At 44.6% G+C, this 17,797-nt stretch overlaps 1 protein-coding gene across 1 annotated transcript in view; it reads left to right on the plus strand.

Annotated features, from left to right (window-relative positions):
- Positions 1–268: 268 nt before the first annotated feature.
- The window catches only part of LOC143928079 (coagulation factor XIII B chain-like), a 508,518-nt gene continuing 490,989 nt past the window's right edge, over positions 269–17,797 (plus strand). The window contains exon 1 of the mRNA XM_077452694.1: positions 269–456. The gene's annotated coding sequence lies outside the window, so the exon portion shown is untranslated. The remainder of the gene's footprint in view (positions 457–17,797) is intronic.

Below are 17,797 nucleotides of genomic sequence, written 5' to 3' on the forward strand. Positions count from 1 at the left end.
TGTGCGTTCATGCTTAGTGTGGTCAGTTTTTATTAGGAAATCAGAGGGGCTGGCAGGAACACCTGTAGGTTCACATAAAGGAAGCAATACAACGAGAATATACTTTTTTTATATTTATAAGTACATGGTACAGCAGGCACATATCAGAAATATGAAATGTTATGTTTAAATACAGCTTGCATAAATATTTACATAATAGGACAATTATTTTGATATATTGTATTCTTCTAAAACTAAATGTGGGTTATTTCTTTTTTACAGCCAAAAAATGTATTCAACCTAACCTACAAAATGGATATATCAGAGATTCGTACCGTTTCCCAATAAGTCCGGATGCTTATTATTATAATTCGATTTATTATTACTGTGATCCTGGGTTTCTAACTTCAGACAGAAAATACTATGGAACAACAACGTGTACAAAAACTGGGTGGAATCCTGAGCCAAAGTGTTATAGTAAGTAAACTCTAATATTAATGCAGACTTATTTTTTTCATCAGTGCAGTCAGACATTATATTAATAACAGACTTCACCTTTTGAAAATGAAATGAATACATTCATACAAAGTAGTTTGGTATGGCCATTTCAACTAAATTTACTTAGAAGTTTGATTTACTTACATATTTATTAGTCTATAATCTTTTATTCTGTTTTGAGTGGTGCTGGACATAGGTGCTCCATTAATGTTGTTGGGAGAAATAATGTTATGGGAAATACTGAAATCATTTGGAGGATCTCAGAGCAATCGTCTATATCATCCCTGTGTATGGAAATCTCTCTGGTGATGGTTTTGTAATTCTGTCTAAAGAAACCATACTCCTGCATGACCAACAGAATCATGGCAGTGAGCTGTTTAAGAGGAAGAGAACCCTGAAAGTTGTGTCCAGAAAGGTAAAGGGCCATTATCTAGTACTGCCTGTGGACTCCCTGCAGCTGATCTTCCCAACTTACCATGCCTTGTACTTCACGGCATGTCTTTGTAGAGCTGGTCATATTGGCAGAGGAAAGGTCTTCTTTACTTATCTCAGAGCTGCCTTCCTGGGAGCTGATGGAGAAATAATTGGGCAATAGCAGGCAGGGGCTGGAAATGGATGGCCTACTTACCTCCTCACTCCGATCTCTCCTCCCTCCCATCTGAGCCGGGGAGTGCCACTGTGGGGGAGCCATCAGTGGTGGCTGGTGGGTCAGCGCGTCTTCTCCTCCGACCATGCTCTCCTCTGTCCTCCTCTTCCCTCCTCCTGAGCATCCAATAGGATCACCTGGTGTTTTGGCCAATAGGGAAACGGGTCTCATAACCTGCTTCCTGTTTGGCCGGGAGGAGGATTAGTCTGGGATTAGCAAATATTAATTTGCACAACTGGGTGGGTACAGAGCACAGTGCCTCTGGCTTTAATCATGTGCTTCAACCTCCCCATTGGAATCCATGGTATGGCATCCCTGTATGTAGATCAGGATAGGGGGGGGGCTCTATGTATGGGCCACCACTGATAGCAGGGACATTTCAGAAAGCAAAAATCCACAGATTGAATGGAACAGAAGCAGAAAGATGTTTGTCTGTAGGTCCTCAGGTACAGATTTCTCTGCAGCAATGAGAACAGAGGGTAGCACAGTAATGACATCATCAAGTCTCAATCCAAACCTCATGAAACTAGCAGTCAGAGGCTCAATGCTATTCTTCTCACATTGCAGACATACAGCTATAAGGCTTTATATGTGATGCAGAATGCTTTTTTTAAGGAGGGATTCAAGACAAAGGGTACATTTTATAGGGTAGTGCTTAGGCACCACTAACTTTTCTTGGTCATACAGTACAGGACACAGAATTTTTGGGCTGGGTGCAGACCATGGTTTCCAAATGTCTGTAAATTCCCAGTCTATAAAAACTGTCTGCCTTCTGCTGCCTCCTGAGACAATAATAAAGCGCTGTAACCCGTCGTCTTCCTCAGCCCGGCACATTTGACTGACTTAGAGCCCTTACACGCTGGCTGCCAGCCGTGTCACTTTACCTTTGTTTTAGCTGCACTTTTCGGCCTCCCCAGTGTGATAGCACTTGGGCTCTCACACTGTTGCTGAAGGGGAGGAGTTTTTCAGGTGCTATTTTTAGCCCAAAAACATCTGAAAAATGCCCCAGTGTGAAAGGGGTCTTAGAGCAGGAGGTGTTGGGCACAGTCAGTCAGGGGTGGAGCCAGAGGGAGAGAAGAGGACACAGAACATGCATTGGAGGATGGACCTCATAGGTTTTATTCACTGAATTTGCTGCATATTATTTTTATTTTTTCATTAGTTTGACTTGTTTAAGTTATAAGTAATATGATTTATATTTATTCACCTCACATTATTTGGTTTACAGCGTATGAAACAGATATATGGATTGTTTGTTAAAGGGGCAGCGTACCTTATTTATGCTTTTACTGTATCTACACTGTACGGTCTATAAATATTTTGCCAGTCTCCTGTGCTGGGACTTTATTGCAAGATATATTGTCAACTGGTTCCTTTGGTGTCTGCTCCTTGTACATCTGCCACTCAACACAGCTAGACAGAAACATCTACTAATATTTACATACTATATACCATAGCTCCCAACTGTCCCTGATTTGCAGCAATGTCCCTCTGTCCCTCATTGTTCCTCATTTGTTCCTCATTTTGGTCTGATCGATATAGTTGTATGTAAAATGCTCTTTTTATCTTTCAAAAAGTGTTTTGCAGTGCTAACCTTTCATCTAAATTCTAAATTGCTGCATTTGTAAATTTTAAAAGCCAATATAAAGGAATAGTAGTGGTAAAAAAAAAAGCCCTTGTGGATTTACCACCAGTTCCCAGCCGGCGCATGCGATGTACGTCGGCAGAATGGCACGGCTGGGTAAATGGGTGTCCCTTTAAATGTCGCCGCCCTGCCATCACGTGCGCACCAGCCGGAACCTCCATAAGTTGGGATGCGGGTCCCACGGACTCGATCGCCGCAGGGAGACTCAGAGGAAGAACGGGGAAATGCTAATGTAAACAAGCATCTTCCCGTTCTGCCGAGTGACAGTGTCACTGATCTCTGCTCCCTGTAATTAGGAGCAGAGATCAGTGACATGTCACACGTAGCCACCCTCCCCCACAGTTAGAAACACTCCCCAGGAGACACTTAACCCTTACACTGCCCCCTAGTGGTTAACACCTTCACTGCCAGTGTCATTTACACAGGAATCGGTGCATTTGTATAGCTTGGATTGCTGTATAAAAGACTGGTCCCAAAAATGTCCGATGTGTCCGCCATAATGTCAGTCATGATAAAAATCACTGATCGCCGCCATTACTAGTAAAAAATAAAAAATATTAATAAAAATGCCATGAAACTATCCCCTATTTTGTAAACACTATAACTTTTGCGCAAACCAATCAATAAATGTTTATTGGAATTTTTTTTTCCTGGCCAGCCTCACGTCAGCACACAATGGGTTAACCCCTTCCTCCAGTCTCTCAGTACCACCTTCTCTTAGCTGATAAAAGGGAGCCCCTCCTCCCCTGCCCTTGTTCCTTTTTTTTGGTCGGACTCCAGGCCACCATGCTCGCGGATTAGACTACACCCCCCCTACCGAACCTACCCACCCAGGTTCAAGCCTCTCCTGGGATCGCAATGTCCAGAACAATAAAGGTAGTTCCTTTTATCACACTGGAGGCTCTATGTGCAGGAGCCATGCAGGCATACTAGGGCTTAAAGTGCTTACAATTTTTAGGCTGTGGTGTTGCTGTAGTATTGTGCTTTCCTTTCCTGCTTTCTAGGAGCTCCGCTGGCCGTCTCCCCTGTGTTTTCTGTCGGTCGGTGATGACCTCACAGGGGGTCGGGGCTGTGGGGCTATAAAGCCTGGAGAGCCAGAAGCTCCAGTGCTGTTTTCCACAGCTAGTGAGAGAGCTATACTGGTGAGTTTTCCTTCAGAGTGGGGGAGAGGTGGCTGGGCTGTGTCAGTGCTTACTGAGCCATGATCACAAAATGCATTGCACCATGTGTTTACAGCTTTTCAGATACCCTACAAATCTGCTGCCACCCTGAGTGACTTCATATCCAGTATTAAGGTTTATTAAGTTTTTTTCCTTTAAAGAGCCAGTTAAAAAAAAAAAAAAAAAGCGATAGAATAGAAACGTCTTTTTTCTTATTTCTATATCCTGTCTTTTGTTGCTGTAGTATGAGCTCACCACAGCCCCAAAGTGCACGAAGATCGTCGGAAAGGTAGGAGGGGTCTACGGGGGCCACCAAACAAGAGTGCAACACCAGCCTAATAAGGTGTTTTGTCTTTATAGGAGCAGAAGTCCTAAAAAAGACAGTCGCGGAAGATAAAATCCCGCCACCGTTCAAAATCTCTGCATACATCTGGGTCACGCACAGGACATAGACCCCAAGCAATGGGTAGTCCAAGCCGCAAAAATGCTCAGACAGCTACGGCGGCAGAATCAAGTGCGACAAGAGGCCGTCCCACCGAAGGCCTCTGCTGGGCTTGTTCAGCGCCAGCCACCCCTGAAAAGCTCTTGTGCACAGAATGCATAAGAGATGTAGCCACAGATAGAGAAACAGAGGCACGTAGGACAAAAGACTATATTCAGGAGGCAGTGACAGAGAGTATGCAGGCAGTCGCAGTGCCTCCGGGACTAAGCCTAGAGCCAAGAACGCATCTAAGCAGAAGCAAGACGCATCACCAGGGCTTGATATATCTTCAGGAGATTCTTCAGACTCTGATGAACCGTTGGAATATTTGTTTGACTTCCAACTCATAGACCCTTACATTGTAGCAGTGAAGGGGGCCATAGACTGGGATCAAGACACTCAGCCTCTGGAAAAAATTAAAGATATTTCCCTAACTTGAAAAGGCAACCTTCCCGTTCATGACGGAGATCCGCAAATTATGCGATGAGGAATGGGGAAAGCCGGAAGTGAAGGCGAACGTACAAAATCGCTTTTTAAGATTATACCCATTTAACACCCCAGATGCTGCCTTTTGGGAGTCACCTCCAGGGGTAGATGTGGCCTTGCAGCGCCTAGCAAGGCAGGTGCCCCTGCCATTGCAGAATTCTACAACCTCCAGAGTCCCTATGGACAGACGCACAGACACAGATCTAAAGAAGATCTATTTAACTGCTGGAGCAGCTTGTCGCCCTGCCATAGCCCTAACTTCAATCTCCAGGGCGCTGAAGGGCTAGGTTTACAAATGTGGAGACGGCCCTGAAGTCTGACGTAGAGACGGCCAGAATCACTTCAGCAATGGAGGAACTTTATCTCTTAGCTGCCTTTTTGGCAGAAGCCTCTATAGACCTAGTAAAACTGGTTGCAAGAATTATGATGTTTTCAGTAACGGCAAAAAGGGCCCTATGGTTATGCCATTGGGTGGCAGACAGTACCTCGAAACAGGCACTTTGTAACATTTCACACAAGGGCAAGATGCTTTTCGGGGACACCCCGGAGAAAGCTATTAAACGAGCTACTGGAGGGAAGTCGGGTCTGCTACCACAAAGACCCAAAAGGAGACGGCAAACTGCTTGGTCAGGCCAATCAGAGTTCAGAAGGTCGCAGGAGGCCAGGTCATATAGACCAGGCCGAGAATATACAAGACCCCAATGGAGAGGCTCACAAAGCTCCTTTCTTTGGAACGTGAAGGCTAAGGCCGCTAAGAAACCGGAGAAGTCCTTTTAACGGGTTGACCGCCCATCACCCCCAGGTTTGTGCCAGGTTGGCATCCTTTTGGAAGGTATGGGCGGAGAAGGTCAAGGACCAATGGGTCCAGAAAACGGTCAAGCAAGGGTACAAGATAATGTTTCGAGAAAAACCACCGGGCATCTTTGTACAGACAGAATGGCCACAAGATCAGAAGAAACGAAGGTGCTTGCAAGAATATGTGACCGAATTACTTCAGAAAGAGGCAATCTCGCCGGTTCCTGTAAAGCAGCAGGGAACAGGGGTTTACTCCCCAATTTTTCTGGTGCCCAAAGCCTCTGGAGGTCTCAGACTTAAGATCTCTTAACCACTACATCGATCCCAAGACATTTAGGATGGAATCAATATTTACAATTATATCAATTCTGCAACCAGGGGACTGGCTAATATCAGTCGATTTAGCAGATGCCTACCTTCATGTCCCAATCAACAGGCATCACCAAAAATACCTGAGTTTCATGGTAGGGGAAGATCATTTCCAGTTCAAATGTCTCCCCTTAGGAATCGGCACAGCACCTTGAGTCTTTTCCAAGATCTTGCTAGCTACCCTCACTGTTATACGTTTGAGGGGCATAAAAATTTTCCACTACTTAGACGACATCTTGGTAGTGGCCCGTGCAATCGAAGAGTTAACGGCACAAGGCGAAGTGGTGCTGAAAATTCTATCCGAATATGCTGGATTATCAACAAGCAGAAGAACCAGTTGATTCCCTCCCAAGAGATGGAGTACCTAGAGCTTGTTTTCAACACAAGCAAAGGGCAGGTCTTGCTACCACATTGCAAGATAGCTGAGCTAGTAGCCTGTGTGAAAAATGTAATCGAGTCCTCATCGCTGTCGGCGGGGGACTGTATGATGCTTCTTGGAATGTTTACCGCAGCAACCCCAGCTGTTCCCTGGGCAAGATTTCATACAAGGGCATTCCAAACGTCATTTCTGAACCAGTGGGATGGGGTATCACTCCACCAAAAAATATTCATACCAAGACGGATCCGCCAGGGCTTGTCGTGGTGGATAGTGCCAGGAACTCTGTCGCGGGGCATGCCTCTCGGCCCCGGAGATTGGATCCAAATAACTTTGGATGCCAGTCTCCGGGGCTGGGGTCCTCACTGCCTCGGCAGACAGGTTCAAGGCAAATGGAGCAGGATGGAGACCAGACACTCCAACCTTTTGGAGATACAAGAAAGATACTTAGCCCCACTGGCATTCGAGAATTTGATTCAGGGAGCTTATGTTGGACAACCGGACAGCGGTCGCTTATATAACCAATCAGGGAGGAACCAAAAGCCTGCCGCTGCTGCAGCTGGCAACCGAGATATTTGCCTGGGCCAAGGCACATATGGAAGCCTTGACGGCAGCCTACATTTCGGGCAGTCAAAATTACATAGCAGACCATCCGAGTCTGGATTTTCCCAACAAAAACGAGTGGGCACTCAATAAGGACTATCTGAAAACAATCTTTTACAGGTGGGGTACACCCTCGGTAGATCTGATGGCGACCCCAGAGAATGCTCAGGTACCCCCAGTTTGTGTCAAGATTCCACTGCAACGAAGCGCTAGCTCAAGATGCCTTCTCAATCCCATGGGAATTTCCTAGTCTAGGTTTTCCCACCACTGATAATGAAAACCCTATTAAAAATTGTGAGGGAAAACGTCCATGCAATTGCAATCCTACCCTTCTGGCCACGAAGGCCATGGTTCCCACTGCTCCTGCAGATGGCGGCAGTTCCCCCAATAAGGATGCTGCTGAAGAGGGATCTTCTACAGCAGGACCAATGGTGTCACCCCAACCCAGGCAGATTGCAACTGTCTCAGGGCATCTCAGAGGAGGTACTCTCGACACTATTGAAGTCAAGAAGGGCCACAACTAATGCCACATACACCAGGATTTGGAGAAAATTTACAGAATTCGCTTTACAACAAAACTTCTCCCCATTGTCTGCAAACATTGTGCAGGTGCTGGAGATTTTACAGTCAGCTTTAAGTATGGGCTTAGCATACAACACCATAAAGGTGCAGGTGTCAGCCTTGTCTTGCTTCACAGGCCATAAATGGGTAGATGAGCCGCTAATAAAGCAATTTGTTAGAGCGGCCATAAGAATAAAACCACCATGGAAGTCCCTGTTCCCAGCTTGGGACTTGGGCACGGTGCTAAAAGCTTTGCTCCAACATCCATTCGTGCCTGCGGAGACATGCCCACAATGGGTCCTGACAGTCAAGCTGATTTTCCTCACAGTCATAACATCAGCAAGGAGAGTTTCAGAGCTGGCAGCTCTATCTTGTAAAGATTCCTTTGCATCATTCTCCCAGACAAGGTGATCGTAAGGCCCTCGCCAGCCTTAACCCCTAAGGTGGTTTCCAAGTTCCATGTAAATTGGGAGACGGTCCTACCCAGCTTCACCCAATCGCCGAGAGAAGCGGAGGATCTAGATCTCAGACCATTGGACATGGTCAACTTATTTTCAACCTACGTAAACCGCTCTCTACAGATGCGCAAAACGGATACCTTGTTCGTCCTGCCATCAGGACCTAGAAGAGGAGAAGCGGCATCAGCTAGAACCATAGCTACCTGGATCACCAAGGGGAGAAGCCTCACATATGAGAAATAGGGGCTGACGCCTCCACAAGTTATTAGAGCTCATTCTACAAGAGGGGTGGCAGCCTCATGGGCAGCTTCTGCTAAAATATCGGTTGAAGACATATGCAGGACCACTAGTTGGAGCTCCTGCGAAACCTTCGCAAGACATTACAGTTTAGATGTCACAGTGGCTAGTGCATCAAATTTTGGAAACGCAGTGGTGTCAGCACCCTTCCAAGCAAAATAAAATATTCACTAAAGCAGTATTACCAGTTGTTTTTTCAACTCTTTTTGTTATCCCACCCTATATCAGCTAAATCAAATCCCATTGTGTGCTGACGTGAGGTTGGCCAGGAAAACAGAAAATTGTTACCAATACTTACTGTAATTTTCCTTTCCTGGCCTGCCCTCACGTCAGCAAAATCTTTTTCCCCTCCCTACAAGCCTGTCGTTCGCCTGTAATGGAACAAGGGCAGGGGAGGGGGGGCTCCCTTTTATCAGCTAAGAGAAGGTGGTACTGAGAGACTGGAGGAAGGGGTTAACCCATTGTGTGCTGACATGAGGGCAGGCCAGGAAAGGAAAATTACAGTAAGTATTGGTAACAATTTTCAGTTTTTTTTTTTTTTTTTACCAAAACAATGTAGAAACAATGTAGAAGAATACTTGAATGTGGCGCTCAACAAACAAATAGGATTAAGTCCAAAAAATTATGAATTATGAACCTTTGGAGGTAACACAAAGTATCTCCTCAGGTATCATAAGTGTCTTGAACTTAATATCTCATCAATCACAAGCCAGCGATTAATATGTCACTGCCTGGGGGCGTGGCCTGCAGCGGAACCGAATGGACGTTTGATTCCAGAGCTCCTGCTTCCCCAAAGACAACACGGCGACAAGCGGCTAATAGGACCCCGATATTCGTCCACATACCTGGCGTTTTGAGAGGGGCACACCTGGTGAGCATGATGGGCAAGCGAAAAGGCTCATCGAAGCCTCAGCGGCTCACGGATTTCTTCCTCCAACCGCGCCATCAAGGTAGGCAAGATGGCGCCGACCACCCTTCTCCACTGACTGCAAAGCATAAACTAAAACTGCCCACAAATACCTCATCCCCTAACAATATAGACTCCTACAGCGACCAGGCTTCCCCACCGGCATCCTCTCCCTCGGGGAGCCCAGCTAAAGTGAAGTTGAAGCTGGATGGCTCTGGATGCAGTCCCGCGCTGAGCCCGGCTGCAGACTCTGAGGATGACACCAGGGAACTCCATGACTCTATTTCCAATTATCCTACTACCAATCAACCAGTGCTGGATACGGTACTGAAGGACATGCTGGTCTCCCTGAGGAGCACACTTCAAGCTGACTTAATGGGCTGCATGAATAGGCTCAGCGGAGCTGTGAGAAAGGTGGAAGACAGGGTTGATCATTTGGAAGGCAAGATGGGGGAATTTGCTTCCACCATAAATGACTTGGTGGATGCGCACGATCTGCAAGAAGGGGAGTCCACATGGGTTAGAGATAAGCTGGCCGACATTGAGGACAGGTCCAGGAGGAACAACCTCAAGATTAGAGGAATTCCTGAATCCATCCAAGCCTCGGATTTGCGCTCCTATGCTACCGACCTGTTCACCTCTTTACTACCCAATCTTTCAGCCATTGAACTATCTATCGACCGGATACACCGACTACCAAAACCTTCGTATCTCCCAGACAAAATCCCCAGGGATGTGATTCTTCGTATGCATTTCTATTACTCAAAGGAACAACTGATGCAATACGTTCGTAAGCAGGAGCAGCTCCCTCCTCAATACCAACACCTTCAGTTCTATGCTGACCTGTCCCAGCATACACTACAAAAACGAAGAAATCTAAATACGATCACGAAAGTTTTGCGCAACCATCAAATCCCCTATCGTTGGGGGTATCCTACCAAAATTACGGTCACATATCAGGAACGCTCGTTTGTCATAGACTCCCTGGACAAAGGTATTACCTTACTAAAAGAATGGAAGATTCTCCCTGATCCTAAGGACAACAATGCAGACGCCTCCAATCGTCGGACGCTCAGCCCGGACTGGAAGTCAGCGACACCGCGAAACGGCAACTCACAAGTTTGATTGTACACCAACGGGGTCTTTTCTCCTCTCGTTGGGGAGGCAGGTCGTTCGTTGGGCCTGAACTGTTACCCCGAATTACCTGAGCAACACTCGGTTGCTTACGACTCACCCCTTCCCCCTAGAGGGGTGTCTTGGTTCTAAGTTAGAGCTTATCATGCTCTCTTTCTTTCATTATTTTAGTTATGTTTATACAAGTTGGACCTTCTTCTTTTTTTTTCATTCAATTACTTTACATGCATTTTCTCTTTTCCTGGAGTTTTACCAGTTCCTGCAAATCCGGCAACTCACCTTAAGACCACCTGTTCATCGTACGGACAGCAGCTTGCAAGACCATCTTCAAAAGCGGTTTACAGATCACACTCAATCTCGACTTAACTGTGAGTACCTTCCCCATGGAGTGGTCATTTTACACCTGCTAACACCTCTAGAAGACGTCTTCTATTCTCTTTTTATGTATACAGCACATATCACACTTTCATCCTCCGACCATTCCCATGGCCATTAACTTCTTATCTATTAATACTAAAGGACTCAACCACCCTATGAAAAGGAAGTCTATGTGGAAAGAAGCGTTATCTACTGGGTCAGACATCCTCTGCGCCCAGGAAACCCATTTCTGCCAACATGCGGCGCCTGTCTGTAAACATAAGAACTTCCCACACACGTTTTTCGCAAATGCCACTTCTAAAACGAAAGGGGTAATGATAGCAATCAGAGACTCTGTCCTTTTTAATTTACATACGGCAATTGCTGATCCTCAGGGTCGCTACTTGATTGTGATATGTGATATAAATCAAACGACTTACACCATTGTAAATGTCTACGCCCCCAATACCCGTCAAGTTTGTTTCTTTCACAAAATTATGAAGAAGGCTCGGAAACATGGCCAAGGATCGATGGTAATCTGTGGTGACTTTAATATTGTACCTGATACGTCCATTGACACTACCTCCACGTCCAAACGCATACCCCTATCTCTGGGCAGCACACTGCATAGCGAGAATGTTTATGACGTATGGAGATGTTTGCATACAACGGAGCGAGACTTCACCTTTTTTTCTGCCCCTCACCACACATACTCGCGCATAGATTTGTTTTTGGTCGATCAACACACATTATCTAAGGCACTATCGGCATCTATCAACACCATCACGTGGTCTGACCACGCGTCTATCACGCTGTCTCTGAAAAACTCTTCTACATTTGAATCAATCCCTCTTTGGAGGGCGAACTCATACATTATGCAACTGCCTGAATGTAGATCGTATATCGAGGACCACTTGGGGGAATTTTTCTCCCTCAACGGGCCCTCGATGCCTAATAAATTTGTGCTCTGGAATGCCCATAAGGCATACATTCGGGGGATTTTTATTAAACTGGGAGCTGGGGAGAGGAGACGGCGGCAGCAGAGGATACGTGACATTACTAACAAAATTCGTGACTTAGAATCACAAAACAAACGGGCCACTTCCCAATCTTTGACTGAACAGCTCCACAGACTGAGACACGACCTGAGGCTCCTTTTACTGGACTCTTTTGAAAAGCAGACAAAAAGACTAAAAATGACATATTACACTCAGGGCAACAGGGCAGGAAAACTACTTGCATACCGACTTAAAGGTCATAGACTGAAATCAAAAATTCCTTACATCCTTCACCCCACTAGCAAACATAAGATGTTACGCCCACGAGATATTGCAGACGCATTTAGCGACTATTATGGCTCCTTATATAACTTAAAAGACGACTCTACCACTGCTCAGCCCTCACCCTCCTTGATTAATGACTTTTTACAACAGCTATCCTTGCCTACTCTATCCTCACAACACGTGGAACAACTTAATACACCTTTTACGTCTGACGAAATTCTCAAAGTTATTGACTCACTTCCTGGGTCTAAATCCCCTGGTCCTGACGGTTTTTCCGGAGACTACTATAAGACGTTTAAAACGTATTTACTGCCTTGTCTGACAGAAGTGTTTAACGCTGCCGCCGCTTCCTCTTCCTTCCCACACGAAATGTTGAGTGCAATCATAGTGACTTTGCCGAAGCCAGGTAAGACCCCTGATACACCAGCCAATTTTCGTCCTATATCCTTACTAAACACGGACGTGAAAGTCTATGCCAAACTTATAGCAAACCGGCTAGTAAGTATTCTGCCCTGTTTAATACATCCCGACCAAACTGGGTTTACGAAAGGACGACAAACCTCGGATGCTACGAGGAGACTGACCAACATCATCCATCTGGCTGGCGCTGGGCGGGGGCCTTCTCTGCTCCTTGCATTGGACGCGGAGAAGGCCTTCGACAGGGTCCACTGGGGATATATGAAAGCAGTCTTAACCAAATTTGGATTCTCTGGTATGATCCTTTCGGCTATAACGGCCCTCTACTCGAATCCTTCAGCGAAGGTATACACCTCGGGTGTACTTTCTGCCCCCTTCCCAATATCAAATGGGACGCGCCAGGGATGTCCACTCTCCCCTTTGATCTTTAATTTAATTTTAGAACCCCTGGCGGAACATATAAGATCCCACCCCAATATCACTGGATTCAAAACTCGAACATCTGAACACACGATAAGCCTGTTCGCTGATGACATTATCTTGATGCTCACAAACCCTGAAAAGTCTTTGGCTTCGGTACACGACACTCTGAGACTATTTACCACGTTGTCTTATTATAAGGTTAATGAGAACAAGTCTTATATCTTGGGCATGGGCGTGGACAAGGATATGCAGTCGAGAATTAGCGCACGGTTCCCCTATAGGTGGAGTGAGAAGGGCATAGATTATCTGGGAATCACCTTGACCCCCACATCCGGGGAATTATATACCAATAATTATATCCCTCTTCTTAAATCCCTACCATCTAAATTGCAAGCCCTTGATAAAACAGAACTCATCTGGTCAGGTAGATTGGCAGCAGTAAAGATGATAGTTTTGCCCCAACTACTCTATCTGTTCAGGTCCCTTCCCATCCCTGTCCCCATTAAATACTTTACTGAAGTACAAGCAATAATAAACAATTTTCTGTGGAGAGGGAAAAGGGCCAGGTGGGCCTTCAAAGACTCACTGACCGCGAGAACAGCAGGGGGAGTGGGCAACATACAGATCTATGATTACTACATAGCTTCCATACTAGCCCAACTGAGGACGTGGTTCCCTGACTCACCCCCCACGCGATGGCAGGATCTTGAGGAAAACCAAATCCCCAACTCTAGCCTGTACAACTATTTACTGACCCACGTAGCCAATGCTCCCGACCTTGCCAATTTGGCCCCCTCTATAGTGGCATCTTTACGAGCTTGGAGGGTACTTCTTGCGCAAACTTTTACCGTCCCTACCTCTACTTTAAAAATCCCTCTTGGTGGTCTCAGTGTACTCATCCCCGACTTGCAAATATCTCATTGGCAAGCAAAAGGTATAAAACACATTGAGGATCTTATGATAGGTCCAGCAATGAAAACATTTCGCACATTACAAATTGAATACGGCCTGGCAGATTTGGATAGTTATAGATACATCCAAATCAAGCATCTTTTCCAATCTCACAATATCCCAGATATACAACTCCCCTGGAGGATTGCTTTATATCTTACTAAACCCTCTACTAATCTAAGGGGGATATCTCTTTTTTATAACACCCTCAACGACAAACTAACATTCCGCAAAACTTCCAACATTCATGCATGGGAAAAGGACTTGGGGAAAACATTTACAGAAGCCCAATGGAGAGCCGCGCTGAAAGTAGCTTACGCATCCACCAAATGCATCAACCTTTGGGAACTGACGCAAAAAATACTGCGTCGTTGGTACATTACTCCCTATAAGATATCCATATTTGCCCCCACTGCATCTCCACTTTGTTGGAGACAATGTCAATACCCCGGCACCTTGTACCACATCCTTTGGGAGTGTCCTAAAATACGGACACTATGGAATAGGGTGTTTCACTTGTGCTCACAAATAGCACAATTTCCCATCCCCGCTGACCCGGCACTGGCCATCTTATTTCTAAATATTGATCAAATACCCCAACCAGCCAGAACGATTGTTTCCCATATTATACTGAGCACCAAACTGGCCTTAACGCGCCACTGGAAAGATCTTAACGCACCCACGTTCGGGGAAATTGTCATGATTACCAACACACATGCTATGTATGAAACCCTGTTTGCCTCAACCCAAGGCAGGCTCGGCGTGGCCAGAGCTAATTGGGAAAGGTGGACTGACTGGTTTACTAATTCTAAACTGATATGATTGTAGATTTACAATAACTTAGACTTGTGAAAGATCACGAGGTCATCTGTGTTAAAACTCCAAAACTCAAGCCTCTCTTTTCTTTCTTTATTCTTGTTCTACTACTTTACTGCCTTTTTGTTCTCTTCTATTCTTCATTTCTTCCATCTTTGTTTTATTCTATACTCGTTGAAATCTTGGGTGCTCTTCACCCGCTCTATATTCTTATTTTACCTACAAGCCATATTACGCTTACCCGGATACAGCGCAGTGGATGTCACCTGATTTGTTTAATGTTTCCGGGGTGGGTGGAGGTCCTCCCCCTCTGAGCACAGTGAGTACCCACTAGGGGTGCCGGAGGGGGGGCCTCTTCTCTTCTCCACACTGGGGAACAGGCTGGATATATAGGCTATCCTTATTATTATCTTCTGCCTATCGTTCTGATAAACCAGCTGTGATGTACTTCTGCTCTTAGATACCTTCTCTACATTATATATCCTGTGCGTGTCTTATGTGCTTCATATTTATATTGTAAGTGAAACTTTGCTTCGCCATGTATGTAGGTATATCTCTGTTACCTTATGTTAAAATTTTCAATAAAAACTTATTGCAATTAATATGTCACTGCCTAAACCAATAGATGAAAATCCCTCCTCCACAATAATCACACAGCTGAGAGGAAATAAGACACACAACGAAAACAACCTCCTAATAGCTGCAAGTATCTAGCCAATTAATCAGTAGGCTTCAAAGCAATACATTGAAACATCAAATAATGACCTAAAAAATCCTAACAACAAATCCTTAACAATAAATCATTTAAAAATATTCCTCTATAAATTAGCGAGTCTTCAATAAATGAAACAAATTAAAATATCCCAATACTTATGACATTCAGTTAATCAATAAACACTCAATTTGAAGTGTAAAACTAAAATACTTAGTAGTGAAAATACATAAATATGCAATATAATAAATTAATAATTAATATGAAATGTGCAAAAAGCAGCAAAAATAAATGTGCAAAAAACAGCACAATGATGTGCAAAAATGTGCAAGGTGCAACAATACAAGAAACTTAAAAAAATATATATATAGTGACAAAAAAGTAATTCAATAGTGAGAAAAAAATCATTAGATTAATTGTGCAAACAAAGTCAAATACTCAGTGCAATCTTAATTGTAACAATCCTCTTTGAAAAAATGAAAATTCCTCTAGAAGCTTCAGTGTCCCCGTGTGATCAATCTCTAGTGCTCATGCAGAGTGATTCCCCAAGCCTCTCACCTCATAAAAAGGCAAAATAAGCCTTAATAGCCGTTATTTGACAGCTCATGCAGAGTAATTCCCCTAGCCTCTCACCTTATGTAAGGCAAAAACAGCCTTAATACCGTTGTCTATCAGCTGCTCCACTTCACATTCCTCTCAGTATTAACACCGCTCCAGGTCCTAGTCTCCTTCGCTGGAGTGACTCCCAATCACACACCAAGTCTCAGTCAGATATTGGCAAGCAGTTTTATAGGAAGGAAAGAAGGCACTCCATGGTGTAGTAATTTAAGAAGGACGATTTAATAAATAAAACAGACTTAAGCCCCATACACACGATCGGACTTTGTACAAACTTTCCCGTGGACTTTTGTACAAAGGGCGTGGTCCACAAGTTTGTATTGCATACACACGGTCGGACTTTTTGACAACAAACACGAACGTAGTGACATCACAACGTACTGACGCCACTTCAAAAGAGGACGTTCAATGACTCCAGCGCCACCTTTGGTCAACTTCTGTATTGCAGTCCGATCGTTTGCATTGGTTCTGAGCATGCGTGTTTGTACCTTGTACAAAAGTCCGATGCTTTTGCATACACACGGTCGGACTTTGCTCCATCGGACTTTTGTTGCCAGAAAGTTTACCCGTTCGCACAGCCAACAAAAGTCCGATGAAAACAGAAAAAGTTTGTCCGATGGAGCGTACACACAGTCGGATGTTGCTCCAAAACAGCTAATTTGCATGTTTGTTGTCAAAAAGTCCGACCGTGTGTACGGGCCTTTACAGTTTAAATACAAAACAATCAGCGATTAACATATGACGGTTCCGACCTCGGCCACGATCGGAAACACAATGTCACCTACAAAAGTAGTTGTGATCAAGGCTATGCTTTAGACAATCTACAAGAAATCTCCTCTATACAGACTTCAGGCCCTGTTCCCACCACTTTCAATTTGCAGGACATTTCAAAAGACATTCATTTTAATGAGGCTGGTTCACATATCTGCGGTGCATTTGCACTTTGCATTGCACAAAAAATGTGTGCGTTTTCTAGGCACTGCGATCCAGCTCAGGTGCGAATTCAGGCCCATTATCTTCTATGGGCACGCATCTGATTCGCAGATGTGTTCTGTTGTGAACAGGATAAATACTGAAGCAATCCTGAGCAGATACTGATCAAAAACTGACATGAAACGCTGAACAACTGAGTTTTCTCTTTGCAGGGAAACCCGAGCTTCAATTCGCACCGCACATGTGTGAACCCAGCCTTAGTCCACTAAATTCCTTAAGGGCCCATCTAGTGACTTGTAGTGCCTCTTCATGATTAATATTGGTGTAGAGCGACGCCACATCTGCTCTTGCCAGCTAAACAGGTCTATCATCAAGCTTAATCACATTAAGTAATTGTATCAGATGTTTTGTATCTCTTAAGTAAGACTTTGTATTCCTTACTAGCGGTTGCAAAAAACAATCAATATACTCTCCTATTCCAGCACCAACCGAATTTATACCATTCACAATAGGTTTTCCCGGTGGTTTTTCTTTATTTTTGTGTATCTTCGTTAGAGTATATATAACAGGGATCTGACATCCTGATGGCTGAAGGTATTTCCCTTCTTTTTTTTTATTTAATAGGTCTTTAGCTATCTTTCTATATTAGGTTGGCCAGCTCATCTTTGTATGCTACTATTGGATTACCTCGTAATTTCTGGCATGTATCTTTATCACTTAGTTGCCGGTCCAGTTCTTCTTTGTAATCTTTCTTTGATTGGATCACGATGGCTCCTCCTTTACCAGCCTGCTTGACCACAACATAGTTCCTCTCTTCAAGCATTTTTTATACCTTTCTTTATATCACTTGGATCATGCATCGTCTTCACCTTTAATTCCTGGAGGTCTTTTA

Source organism: Lithobates pipiens, unplaced genomic scaffold, assembly GCF_037356315.1.
Source record: "Lithobates pipiens isolate NorthernLeopardFrog02 unplaced genomic scaffold, aLitPip1_a1.2 Scaffold_23, whole genome shotgun sequence".
NCBI classification, from domain to species: Eukaryota; Metazoa; Chordata; class Amphibia; order Anura; family Ranidae; genus Lithobates; species Lithobates pipiens.